At 39.3% G+C, this 11945-nt stretch overlaps 1 non-coding gene across 1 annotated transcript; it reads left to right on the plus strand.

Moving 5' to 3' along the window:
• The first annotated feature begins 848 nt into the window (after positions 1–848).
• Positions 849–955, plus strand: LOC133787775 (small nucleolar RNA R71). Its single transcript, XR_009872776.1, has one exon. It is a non-coding gene; the product is annotated as a small nucleolar RNA R71 (small nucleolar RNA).
• The last annotated feature ends 10990 nt before the right edge of the window (positions 956–11945 follow it).

An 11945-nucleotide genomic window follows, 5' to 3' on the forward strand; every position in this document is an offset into this window, starting at 1 on the left:
TCTTCTGACTAACTCTTCTTTAGCCTTCATATCTCGTTCCACTCCTCAAAGTAATAGCTTGGCACTATTCTTTAGGATTAACTTCTGTAGTGCTAGGAAAATTTCCTTGAGCTCTATTTGTCATTAAAGTAGCCAATTGCCCTATTTGAGTCTCCAAACTTTTTATGGATGCCTTAGTTTCAGTCATGAATTGGTTAAGCACATCAGGTTGGGTTTCAGCTGGTTTCATTGGCATTTGGGGAGGTGGTCTATTTTGTTGTTGATAATAGCCCGGTGGAGGATTTTGGTGTTCATATTGTTGTGGATAACGTGGCCTATTTTGGGTAGGTTGATATGGTGGCTAAGGTGAAGGATAAGGTTGGAGGGTGTTTTGGTTGTTAGACCAGGAAAAGTTGGGATGGTTCTTCCAAGCTGGGTTGTAGGTCATGGAATTGGGATTATTAGGCTGTCTTTGGTAATTTCCTATGGCTTGGACTTCTTCCATGGGCATGTTAATCATATCTATAGCAGGGCATTGGTTTGGTTGATGGGTTGTACCACACACTTCACATAAGTTTTGAACTTGCATAGCTTGAGATGGGAGTGTAGTCTTTTGTAATTGCTTCGTCAAGGCTGCTACTTGAGCTGTAAGCATGGTTATGGCATCCAATTCCATCATTCCAGCCACCTTCTTTGGTTGTCCCCTTTCAGTTGGCCATTGATAATTATTCATCGCCATCTCCTCTAATAGCTCATATGCCTCATTAGCACTTTTACTCATAAAGGCACCTCCCGCTGCAGCATCTATAATTGTTCTTGTCGTCCCATTCAACCCATTATAAAAATTATGCATCAACATCCACTTTTCTATTCCATGGTGCAGACACTTCCTTAACAATTCCTTAAAGCGCTCCCAAGAATCATACAGTGACTCTCCATCCAACTAATAAAAATTATTAATCTCATCCCTTAACTTTGTAGCCTTTGCTGGAGGAAAGAACTTGGCAAGGAATTTTTGGGCTAACTCCTCCCATGTAGTGATCGAATTCGCTTGTAAGGAAATCAGCCAAATTTTCGCCCTATCCCTCAATGAAAATGGGAATAGCCTCAGTCTTATAGCATCATCACTCACCCCATTCATCTTGAACGTTGCACATAACTCCAGAAAATTAGCTATGTGTAAATTAGGGTCCTCCGTCGGCATACCTCCAAACTGAACAGTTGTTTGAACCATCTGAAGGATGGCTGGCTTAATCTCAAAGTTGTTGGCAGCAATGGTTGGAGGTCTAATGCATGAATGCACTCCTGTAACAGTAGGAAGTACATAATCTCTTAATGTTCGTGCTCCTTGCTCCCTGGGAACCTCAGCAGCCCCTTGACCATTATTAGCACCATTTCCCAAATTGTCAGCCATGGTGAATTCCAATTTCCTTTTTATTTTCCGGCTCTGTCTGCACGTTCTTTCAATTTCCCGGTCTATTAGTATAATCTGTTTTTGTCTATTGCTTCGCATATACCAACAAGTCCTGAAACACAAGAGAACTTTAATCCAAATAAATGTTAAAAAAATGAAAAAAAATAAATCAAATTAGAACAAAAATTAACTTATTGATATTAATAAAAACAGTCCCCGGCAACAGCGCCAAAAACTTGATCGCCAAATTGTAACACGCAAGTATACGCGGTCTAATCAATTAATATATGATAAGTAAAGTGTCGATCCCACGAAGACTGCTATTAATTACCAATAATTAACCTCTATTTCTAATTGATTAAATAATAAATTCAGATTGATAAATAAAATAATTATTACTAAAAATTAAGAAAACTACTAAGCACTTAAAGAAATGCAGAGATCAAAATTTGATTTAATTCAATAGATGCAAAAGTTAGGGCTTTAGTTTCATCAACCATCCACTTATGATTTCTAACCAATTCTCCAGATTTCTTAATTCTATTGTGGTAGCAAATTACAATTATATATTATAGTCTTGTTAGGATCTATAATTCTCTACAATATACTATTTCCTACATCTCTGTGGTAAATCAATATATTGCAGGCTTTAAACACATAATCCCTAAACTACACAATTCATAAAAGTACTTTCGTCTAATATAAAATTGTGATTATTTACCTATAGCATAATTATCCTTCTCTTTTCAGAGTATAGGTTAAAATCATATAAACATTTAAATGATGATCAAACATTCACAAGCATTAAGCATATGATAAATAATCCACAGCAGAAGAAAGAAATTCAGGAAAATTTCATTAAGAGATCAAAAGTTTCAAGAAGAATCCACTAAAACCCTAATAACAAGATTAGTTCAAAGCAGACATAATGAAATCAATCAAATTAAATATAAACATAAACTCTAGTAAAGAGATTACAGAACAAAATAAGAAATCAAATTCTAGGTCTTCAATGTTCTCCTCTGCCTCTAATGACTTCTCTACACCTCTAAAATATGAACAGAATACCCTAATTAACTCCTAAAACGTATTTAAAAAAAACTCTAAACTATCTAACAATTTTTCCACTTCTGCAGGCCACGTTCAGCCACACGCGCCGCGGCCCTAGCATCCAAGTGCCGCGCCGCGCCTCTATGCTCCAGCGCAGCCCCCTTCTCTGACTTCAGCGAGCGCCACGACGCTTCCCTCAGGCGCCGCGGCCCTTCAAAAATCCAGAAAACTAGCCTTTTCTGCTTCTCCCTTGCGCCACAGCTCTTCATTGAAGCGTCGTGTCCCCTCTAATTTTTTCAAAAACTTGTTTCCAAACTCCAAAACGATCAATTATTTCCGCAAATGAGTCTTCAACTTTCTTCTTGTCAACTTTTAGCACAAATTTCCCAATTTCAGCTGATTTTTCCGTCATTTCCCAAACTTCACATTTTCTTCTCCTATTTCCTGCAAACATACCAAAAGAAGCATAATACCGCATAACACTCCACCAAAATGACTCAAACTTACCCTAAACACATGTTAAAACTATGCTAAAAAATGACTCATCATGTTTGAAATTTCCTTTCTAGTAATTACCAAATTACTTAAACCAGGTGAATTAATTAAGGTGTGGAATGGTAATTAAATGTTGAAACAAATTTCAGATCTGTCCGGACAGAATAAGAACTTGTCACGACAGAAACTGAACACAATAAAAAGAAAGTGCCAAAACAATAAAGAACAAAACAAATTTTTACATGGTTCAGAAACCCTTTCGGATAACCTACTCCTTATGGTCATGCCCAGAGAATAAAATCAATTAATAAAGAATCACAAGTACAAAAATATTGACTTAAATAAAACAAGACTCCCTCTTGAGATTCGCCGCAACTTTGTTGTTCTTCTCTTCATTAATTTGATTTTGATTGAAATGCCTAACCACTTGAACTCCCTTCAATGGCCAACGACTGCTTGCATCCTCCCGAAGCAAGGCTTGTAAGAATCTTCTCCCGATGACTATAATAATCATATTCAAATTACAACTTTTATTCACTCGTGAATGTTGTATAGAATCACCACAAAAATAAACAATCATTTTACTACAAGAACACGTGAATACAATGACTTGAATACAAACTCTAAACCCTCACAAATATTACAATTCACTCTCAAAACTATGCACCAAAGAGTTCACTTTTTCTCAAGGACCTAGAATCCTATTTATAGAGATGATTTCGTGCTTAGAAAGGCTGAGAAAGAATCTCCAATAAAAGCAAGAATATTTGAAGATATTCTTGATTAATGAAGATTTGCCAATTTAGTTGACTTTGTTCCGACAGGCACGGATTTTGCGACGATAGCTAATACCTGAGTCAGATCAAGATTCTCAAGATAGAAATAACAAATAATTTCTCAAGGATTGTATTTCCTGTAGTTAATTATCTTGGAAAGCACGAAAATCAATAGAAAATAATCCATAAATGAATTCGAATAAGCACATAATATTTTCTTTATAAAACCAAGATACAAATTCCTTTTATAAACATATTGTGAGAATATCAAACTAAATAAGGAATTATTTGCAAACCTTACAAATAATCCAAGATATTAATTCTGAAAAATCACAATAAAAAGAAATTTAAAATCATCTTTTGAATAAAAAGATATCTCTATAAAATTTACCAATTTTAGGATTTGCATTACTCTAATTAACTAACTAAAGAGTAACAACTTAATGGTTCTAATACGCCCCCTCAAGATGGGGTGTAGAGGTACACTCATTTTAGAAATGAACTCTTTGAATTGAGCTAGAAAGAGAGTTTTTTTTTTTAAATATCAGCAAGGTTGTCCTGTGTTGAAACATGATTGAGCTTGAGGGTGCCATTTTGAATTTTTTTGTAGACAATGTTGTAATCAATGTCGACATGTTTTGTACGCTCAAGGAAGATGATATTCTCAGATATGTGGATAGTGGCTGTGTTATCGCGGAAAAGAATGGCTGGTTGTGGGTGATTGATGCTAAAGTCACGAACGAGAGATAGTAGCCAAACAATTTCACAAGTGGTGTTGGCCATTGCCCAGTACTGAGCTTCAGCAAAGGAGTAGGAGATTGTGGATTGCTTCTTGAATTTCCATGATATAAGGGGCTATCCAAGGAATATGCAGAAGCTAGATATTGATCATCTTGTGTCGATGCAGCTTCCCCAATCGGCATCAACATATATTTTTAGAGATAGATTAGATTGGTTGAGGTTTGTTTCTACATAAGTCAGGAGAGTAGAATCTGAATTTGATGGATAAAATAGGCCTTGAGCTAGTGAGCCTTTGAGAAATTGTAGAACCCGATTGGCAGCTTGTTGATGGGGAAATCTTTGAGTAGAAAGGAATTGTCTCAGGCGATGGACAACAAATTTGATGTATGGGCAAGTGATGGTTAGGTAGATTAGCTTACCAATCAAACTTCCATATGGAGTAGGGTCTTTTAGTTCTTCTCCTTCATCTTTAGATAGCTTGATGTTGGGTTCCATTGGAATGGAAGTGTATCGTCTCAAATTTGCTAATAAGGCTTAGGGCCTTGATTAGTGTGTTGGGAGGGCATAATTGGATTTATATGTGAATTATGTGAAATTAATTGAATATATGTGTGATTATGTGGCATATATGAATTATATGGTAATATAAATGTTTATTCATGTTTATGTGTGTTGAATATACATGTGGGCCCCTTTTTATTAATAAGGGTATATTTGTAATTTTAACCCATTGAGGGTATAAATGTAATTATATGTGTTATGTGATTGAGACCATATTATTATGTGGATATATTTGCGATATTCGGCTTGAGGAGTACCTAGTAAACGAGTTAGGAGAAAAGTCACAATGGGGTCAAATACCTGACTCGGGGTGAGCCTAGGGGTATTTTAGTAGTTTAGTGCGTAGTTGGAATATTAGGTGATGGGTAGTTATTTGGTGATTATTTGGGTATGTCGGGATTAATTGGAAATTTATAGTGGAATTTGAGGTTTAGTGGGAAATGTGGAAAATGACGACATTGCCCTTGGGGACGCTAAGGAGCAAGGATTTAGGCTAGGGGTGTTTTGGTCTTTCCCTTAGCCTTGAAATACCTTATCCACCTAGAGATGTTAGGAAGCCTAGAAACAAGAAGAAGAAGAGACACTTAGCAGCACACACTTCCCTCTCTCACGTTTCTCTCTCTCCATTGATGCTTTGTTGGGGTTTGAATCATTTTGAAGGAGTTTGGCTTGGGAAATTGAAATCTGGAGGCTAGGATTGGTTGAGGTTCAACTCATGGGTCATAATTCTTAGTTGAGGTAAGCTTTAAATCTTGTTTTGATTTGGTTTTTAGGGTGCTCTAGAGTTTTGAACTCAAGGATTGGGATTTTAAGTTATGCTGGGGTTTTAGCTTAGTTCTTAATGATTATATGTTGGCTATATTGTGTTGTTTTGAGGTTAAGACTGAATTATGAGTTTGGTTGAAGTTTGGGGACTAATTTTAAAGATTTTGGCTCAGAGAAAACATAGGAAAAACCCAGATTTTCTGGATTCGCGAGGTTGCGTCGCGGCGCTGTTCTTTGAGCGCCGCGACTCGCATGAACTCAGGGGCTAAGGATGGTTCTCTGAACCACCTTAGTGCCGTGGCGCGTGTCCAGAGTAGCAAGGGGGAGGCTCTCTGACTTGTAGAGGGTCGCGATGCTTTTGAGGGGCGTTGCAGCTCAAATGGAGGATTTTGGCCAAATGGAGTTTTTAGGCTCGGGAACTCAAACCTAAAGGTTGGGGAAGGATTCTACTACCCAGTTTAATAGAATTTGATATCCAAGAGGCTAGGAATTAACCTTGAAGCTTGTAAATAGTCTATTACTGAATGGTTGTCTATTATTTTGGTTGTGACTAGGTTATTTTGTTAGGGCTTGGAAGTAAGGATTACGCTCGGGATCAACATACGCTATCTCCTTGGGACTCAAGGTGAGAAAAATGCACCTTGGTGGTAATCGAGGCCCGACCCCTGTTAATGAATATGAATATGAATTCACAAGTAAATGAATGATTATATCTAATCTGAAAGCTCGGCCTAAGGGCCCCTAGGGCAACCTGGGAGTGCAATAAACACATGGCTAGCCCAAACGCCACCAAAATAATTAGAAGTGTTGTCTGCACTTGTCTAACTCATTGACTGTCTAAGTTGAACCATGTGTTTGTTTGAGCAGGGTTGTTACTGCTAAGCTTATTGTTTATTTTCTTGCTTATTTGATTCTATTGATTTAAGTTTCCTTGGTGAGCCTTGGCTCACAGGTGCTATGTGGTGCAGGTATGGGAAAAGGGAAGTTGGACCAGGCATGAGTTGAAGAGCTTTAGGGTGTGTACATTTGTAGCTACTCGATCGCCATGAACGAGGATTCAATAGGGACTACAGCGAAACCTTAATTTTGCCGCTTATGTCAGCTTATGTTGTAATTACTTTTGGAGTTGTAAATTCCTTGTAAACACTTATTTTGGGATCCCATGTACAAACTCAAAATTTTAAATAAAAATAACTATTCCGAAGATCAAAATTTTTAAACCCTAATCCGTTAATTACCCTTAGTTATACGTTTATATCAAAATGACATGATTAGCAAGTCCAGCATTATTTGAAATACACAGTGTAATGGTCTTCGATATCCATGGCATTACAACTTGGTATCAGAGCGGTTTAGGTTTAAGGATTCTAAAAAACTAGTTGGGAATGTACACTTGCCGCTAAAGTTAAGCTCACCTCGGGCTTTGGTAACTATTTATGTGATTATGTGTTTAACTGCTTCAATAAGATATAAATGCCTTATATTCCTGTTTATTAAGGAGCATGAGATATACTGATAGGGTCTGACCCTTGATTGCTATATGTACATGAAAAGGCATGCTTATTAGCATTGCTACTATATGTTAGAGTTATTGAATGTCTTATTAGCATAGTGGTTTCATGTATTTGCTTAATTTTTGGTGTTGATTGTGAGATGACTTCTAAAACTTGTTATCATTGCCAGATCAGCTAAGTCATTGATTACATATATACTTGGAGATCTATGCCTCCAAGGCGATCAGTTTGACTAGCCAGCGCTGAGATCAAGGCTAGGGATGATAACCAGAGTCCGAACCCTTCTCCAGTCCCTAAAAACTGGTAGTAGATGCTTGCTGATATGCAAGCCAGACTTCAAAGTCAAGATGAAAAGATCCGCTTACTGAGATAACAGGTTTCGCCAGGGAACGATGCACAAGACATGCCACCTCGTGGCACTAGCAGTACAACAATGTGAGATTGAAAATAGGTGGTAGTCGTTGTACAAAAGATTCAGGAAGCAACATCCGCCAACCTTTGAGGGAGGACCAAATCAACTCAAGGCTTAGAAGCGGATGAGCCTAACTACCTTCATTCTGAATTTTATAAGGGTGGTCGGTAATGACAGAGTGGCTTGTGCCACTTTTATGTTCTGGGATGATGCTCGTATTTGGTTGGAGGTGGCATCCCAGACTGGAGATGTTTCTACTATGAGTTGGGTTGAGTTCAGAGATCTGTTCAACCAGAAGTATTACAGTAATGTGGTTAAAGCAGCAAAAGTGAACGAGTTTATCAGTTTGGTGCAGCACATTATGATAGTCACTGAGTATGCCTTGAAATTTGATAGGTTGACTAATTCTTCACCTGATCTAGTGCCTACAGATGCAGCCAGGTAAGATAAATTTGTTTGAGGGATGAATGCTATGATATCCCGGGATGTTCGGATTACATCAGTGCCTGGGGAAACTACTTATGCCAGGTGGTTGAGAAAGCCCTCACAACTGATGAGGCAGAGAACAAGATATGGAGGGAGATTGCTGCACAACGTGATTCTCAGAGAGCAGTGCCTCCATTTGTAGGATCTGGTAGGGGCGGGGGCCCTAGTGACCAGAAGAGGAAGACCTTTGACACCTCGACCATTGTAGATCCTGATAAGAGGGGTTGGGGTGTTCAAGGCGGCCGCTAGAGTGACAATGAGACTTGGAGGAGTTACCCAGAGTGTGCCATGTGTAGGAGGCACCAACTGGGTGAATGTCGGGAGAAGGCATGCTATCTGTTCGGGGTTGTTGGACATCTCAAGAAATAATGCTCAAGCATGAAGAAGGAGGAACCAAGGAAGGCGGACAGCTTGACTCCAGGTCGAGTGTTCTCCCTGACTCAGGCAGAAGCTGAGGCTAGACCCTCAGTAGTGACAGGTCAACTTTCTAGTGTTGGCACTCCATATACTGTATTGATTGATTCTAGTGCTACACACTCATTTGTTCCTAGTAGGGTGATTGATAGATTGTGTAGTCCCTGTGATTATTATATTGCGGGGTTTGGGACTTTACTGCCTATCGAGGAGCTGATAGTCTCTAGGAGATGGGTTAGGTCATTACCAGTGGTGGTGGACAACAGAGAACTATCAGTGGACTTAATTGATTTGGGTATGGATGATTTCGATATGATTATAGGGATGGATTGGTTGGTCAGGTATGGGGTGACTATAGACTACAAGAAGAAGATGATGACTTTTAAGTGTGAGGGTGAGGACCCCTTTGTTTTTGTTGGCACTCAGCATGGACCCCGTATGCCTATGATACCAGCCTTGAAGGCTAGAGATCTATTACAAGGAGGTTGCATAGGATTCCTAGCTAGTGTGGTGGATACCACTAAGGTCATGCAAGTGGGACCAGAGGAGACCATATTGGTGTGTGAGTTCCTAGATGTGTTCCCTGAGGACTTACCGAGACTGCCACCGCACCGGGAGATTGAATTCTTCATTGAGTTGGCGCCAACTACAGAACCAGTGTCGAGGGCACCATATAGAATGGTTCTAGCAGAGCTGAAGGAGTTGAAGGTGTAGTTATAGGAATTAATGAATTTGGGATTTATCAGACCTAGCTTTTCACCATAGGGTGCTCCGGTTTTGTTAGTGAAGAAGAATGATAGGACCCTGAGGATGTGTATAGATTATAGGGAGTTAAACAAGCTAACTATCAAGAACAAGTGTCCATTACCAAGAATAGACGACCTATTTGATGAGTTTCAGGGTAAGACAGTGTTCTCGAAGATTGATCTCCAACCTGGTTATCACCAGCTGATGGTCAAGGATGAGGATATTCCTAGGACGACCTTTCGCACGAGGTACATGCATTATGAGTTTGTAGTCGTGTCATTTGGGTTGACTAATGCACCAGCAACTTTTATGGATCTGATGAACAGGGTGTTCAAGGATTATTTGGATCAGTTCATGATTGTCTACATTGACAACATCTTGGTTTACTCTCGTTCAGAGGTAGGGCATGAGCAACATCTCCGGTTAGTATTACAGAGATTGAGGGAGCAATGGTTGTATGCCAAGTTTAATAAATGCGAGTGTTGGTTATCGCAAGTGACATTCCTTGGTCACATTGTCAGTGGACACAAGATTAAGGTATATCCGGCCAAGGTTGAGGTAGTTAAGGATTGACCAAGGCCAAGGAACGCTTCAGAGATTAGGAGTTTCCTTGGGTTGGCAGGGTATTGTTTGTGATTTATGGAAGGATTCTCAAAGATTGCTACACCACTGACAGGGTTCACACGAAAGAACTTGATGTTTGTGTTGTCAGACGGATGTGAGAATAACTTACATGAGTTTAAGCAACAGTTTATTACTGCTCTGGTGCTGAGCCTTCCTTTATATATAGATAAGTTTGTGGTGTATTGCAATGCATCGAGATTGGGGTTAGGATGTGTGCTGATGCAGATTGGGAAGGTGATTGCCTATGCATTGTGAGAGATGAAGGAATATGAACAACAATAACCTACTCACGATTTTGGAGTTAGCAGCGATGGTATTTGCACTGAAAGTGCGGAGACACTATTTGTATGGAGAAAAGTACGAGATAAACACCGATCATAAGAGCTTGAAGTATTTCTTCACTCAGAAGAACTTGAACATGAGATAGAGGCGTTGGCTAGAGTTGGTAAAAGATTATGTCTACGAGATTCTTTACCATCTATGGAAAGCCAATGTAGCGGCAGATGCTTTGAGTCAGAAAGGCCTAGGACATGTAACGTCCCAAATTACTTAATAAGACTTAGGGCCTTGATTAGGGGACTAGGATGGCAATTTAAGGAATTATATGCTTATGTGAGTTATACTTAGGTGTCATTATGTGATTATGTGAGTTATATGATAATATAACTAGATATGCATGTTTAGGGGTATTAAATATCCATGTGGGCCCATTTCTTATTAGAAGGGCAATTTTCGTAATTTCGCCTGTTTTGGGCATAACTGTATATATGTGATATATGTGAGAGACCACATTATTATGTGGGTTTATTTTGGTTACTAAGCACGAGACGATCCTAGGGAGCAAGTTAGTGAGAAATTCACAACGGGACCCAATACCTGACTCGGAGCGAGTCAAGGGGTATTTTGGGTATCTAGCTCAGTATCGGGTTATCGGGTAACGAGCATTAATAATTGAGGATATATTTGGAGTTGGTGAGATTACGAGGGGATATTGGAGGTTTTGACCATTTTTCCCTTGGGGACATTTTTGGTACCCCGAGCCTCGGATTAGCTTAAGTTACTTAAGCCTTAAGAAAACAAAAACGAACGCTCAAGAACTTTGTTAGCTGCAACACCAACCGACTCTCTCTCTCTCCCTCATTCTCTCTCAACTTTTCTAAGTGAATTCCTTGAGAATTGAGGAGATCTTTGGGCTGAAAGCTTGGGAATGGAAGGCCTAAACTTGGAATTGGATTAGCTACAGCTAGGGGAAAATTAATTTCCAGTTGAGGTAAGTTTTAGACCTTGTTTTCCTTTTTAATTTCTGTTTAAGTTTGGTTGTTCTTGAGCTTTGAGGCTCAAGGTTATGAATTTGATTTTTGGGTCGAGTTTTGAGTGTGTTGAGCTGGGGTTTTGTTGTTAGTATTATGCTGAATTTGTTCTGGGGAGTTGTGGTTCTAGGATGGATTTAGAGTGGTTTCTATTGAGTTTGGTTGAAGAAAAAAATAGATAATTATGGGTTCGTAGGGTCGGGTTGCCACCGTGTTCTTGGGGCGTCGCGACCCGTACGAACCCAGTTGTAACGACCCAACATCACTAATATGGCTTAAGGGCCTTGATTAGTGTGCCTGGAGGGAATAATTAGTTTATGTGTGAATTTATTCAGTTAACGTGTGATTATATGTTATATTTGTGAGAACCACATTATTATGTGGGTAAATCTGTAGCATGTGACTTGAGGCGATCCTAGGGAGTTAGTTAGCGGGAAAGTCACAACGGTGCTCAATACTTGACTTGGGGCAAGTCAAGGGGTATTTCGGGTATTAGATGATTATTTGGGTTATCGGGTTATGGAAATAAATAATTGGAGATATATTTGAGGTTAGGAAGCTTAGGCGGGAATATTGGGGAATTTTACCATTTTGCCCTCGGGGACGTTTTCGGTACCCCGAGCCTTGGGATTGACTTAATTAACCAAGGTTAGACTA

This window comes from Humulus lupulus, chromosome 6 (genome assembly GCF_963169125.1).
Source record: "Humulus lupulus chromosome 6, drHumLupu1.1, whole genome shotgun sequence".
Lineage (NCBI taxonomy): Eukaryota > Viridiplantae > Streptophyta > Magnoliopsida > Rosales > Cannabaceae > Humulus > Humulus lupulus.